Below are 2,500 nucleotides of genomic sequence, written 5' to 3'. Positions count from 1 at the left end.
CTTCCTCCTTTACTTTGTTTGCGCCTAATCTAATCATTCCCTTCACTTGCATTCCCATCAAACCTTTACTGCTTCGCCCCCTCTTCGGTCCGTGTTCTGTTCCTCCTCTTGTCCTTTCCTTTTAATCACTCCTTATCTTGCGCTTTCTATTTTGTTTCGTGTATCTGTTCGCGCTTACCAGAAATCCCCTACTTTTTTTCTTCTTCTTTTACTCTTAAATCCGCTTACCTCTTTCTCCGTTTAGGTCTTGCATTTCTATCCGTATCTGCTTCGTAAGTCCAATTTGTCTCTATTTTTTTTCTTCCCCCTTGCCCGTCTCCCCTTTAGGTTCCATCGCCCCTTTCCCCTCTCCTATCGTATGGCACCCGATATACCCTCTCCCTCTCCCTCTCCCCCCCCTACCTTTCCTAACCTCCCCTCTCCCTCCTACCCCGATTTAGCTACCTTTCGTTAACACTCCATTACTCAGCTGGTCGATTCAGTCCACGTGCGTCACGGGCAGAAGAAAACAGTGGAAGGAAGGCAAAAAGGGGGAGGGAATGCAAAAAAAAAAAGTATCGAAAAAAAACAAAGGTGGTGAAAATCGAAACAAGATGAGGAATGATGAAAAAGGGTGGAAAAATATTTGCACAGATATTTGTTTTATTCGTCAAACTCATTAAAATATAATGGTGGTGATTGTCGCAATGATGATTATGACGTTGGTTAGTGACAATGGCAATTACGATGAAAATACTTATAATAACATTAACAATTACTTTTGTCAATATCGTAACATCGGCAAAGAAATTAAAAAGAAATCGTCCACCATACGTAAACACGCACGCACGCACGCACACACACACAAACATCCTTAAACACTCGCCATCCATCACTCCTAATAAAAGTTCACCACGAACAAACAAGACACTTAAATGCACAAAAGGAGACATAAAAAACAGCTGTTCTTTTCATCTCTCGGCAGCTCCCGATCCCCCTCGCACCCGCGCCCTAAAACCTCTCCGACATAGGCTTACATATTTACAGGGACGTTGCTTACGCGGCACTCGCGCCCACACAAACGCCAGGGGAGTAAATACGCCATTACGAGTGCCATTACGACTCGGCATTGTATTGTCTAAAATAAACTGTCCATACGACTCTTGTAAACAGTTGATACGGCGCGGAGGGAAGACATAGGGAGCGGAGGGGAGCATGGAAGGAGGGAGGAAGAAGCGGAGAGAAATAGACGAGAAATGTATGAAGAAGACTTTGAAAGTTCACGATATAAGTGGCTACGCTGTCGGTCAAAATCTAATTGTAGATGCTACTGCAATGTTGCAAAGGTAAAATCACCCGTAGCCTCACAACAATTCCTACAGCTACCCAGCCATACAAAACAAGTCTGGCGCAATAAGTCACAACCCACAAAAATACATCAACTCGAAGTGGCACGGTTGAAACAAAAACAAAGCAGTTAGGCCACTTCCCCTCGGCAGCATATTCCTCTTGTTTATTTGGATCCCGCGTGATCCACGCTCGTAACTGACCTCGCCGCTGCCCATGTTTCATCCAAATCTCATCGCTAAACGAGCAATGGAACTTAATGAAATATGCAATACATAAAAAGGAAAACAAAATTTCCAAACACTTGAATTTGCACACAGCCTGACCATTGAAAATGATGCAATGTTGCACTCCTTCCCTTGCAACCAACCACAAATCTCGCGTGAGTAGCAGATGCTTACTCACCCCAGTTTATTTCCCTTCCTTAAAGAAAGGCAAACTTGTATCCATGTCCCAGGAGTCCTCTTTTGAATGCAATTCAACGGGTAACGTTTTGTACGTTTAAGTTGCCTTTGGCGATAAAAGGCAACTGTTTGCAAGCAATCTCTCCCCAGTGATGTAATCCACGCCATGCGATGCAGTGCTGCCAAAAGCTAAGGCGTCTGAATGATTCTCAAATAGAGGACTTCATGTGTTTGGACAGCGTATCATCGCGGCCATTCGAAGTCAGTGAAGGTATGGCACAGTGCCACCCAAGACGCCCATTCACTTCGTTATCCTCGTGCCTTCCTGTGGCGATCCCAAACCCAGCTCATCTTTCTCCATATTTCCTTTTGCCCGCACTTGCCTTCTCCATTTCTCTTCCCTTATCCCTCCCCTTTGCTGCCCCTTGGCTAAACTCACGCAAATGCATCATGTTCGGTTAGTTTAACGTGGAGTTGCGAAGCCTTTCAATGTTCATGTACAGTTCTGTGTAACATACCTGTTTAAAACTGTAGGTTACGCGGGCATGGAAAATCTACGCAACTCAATCACATTGAACTTATTGAACATGACGGTAAAATCCCATATTTGCGAATAAATGTATCTAATTATATTAATGTCTACAATTGAGTTGATTTATCCCCACTTCCTTTTAACATCAGTACGAATGGCAGAATGCACCTTTTGTTCAAAGTAAGCGGTAGTAATTACGAATGCAAATTTCGGTGACGTATGACCTGACGAGTAAACA

Source organism: Penaeus japonicus, unplaced genomic scaffold (genome assembly GCF_977035675.1).
Source record: "Penaeus japonicus unplaced genomic scaffold, GWHDUDI00000001_assembly GWHDUDI00000033, whole genome shotgun sequence".
Lineage (NCBI taxonomy): Eukaryota > Metazoa > Arthropoda > Malacostraca > Decapoda > Penaeidae > Penaeus > Penaeus japonicus.
The sequence above is the reverse complement of the archived record's forward strand: the minus strand, read 5'-3'. Positions refer to the sequence as shown.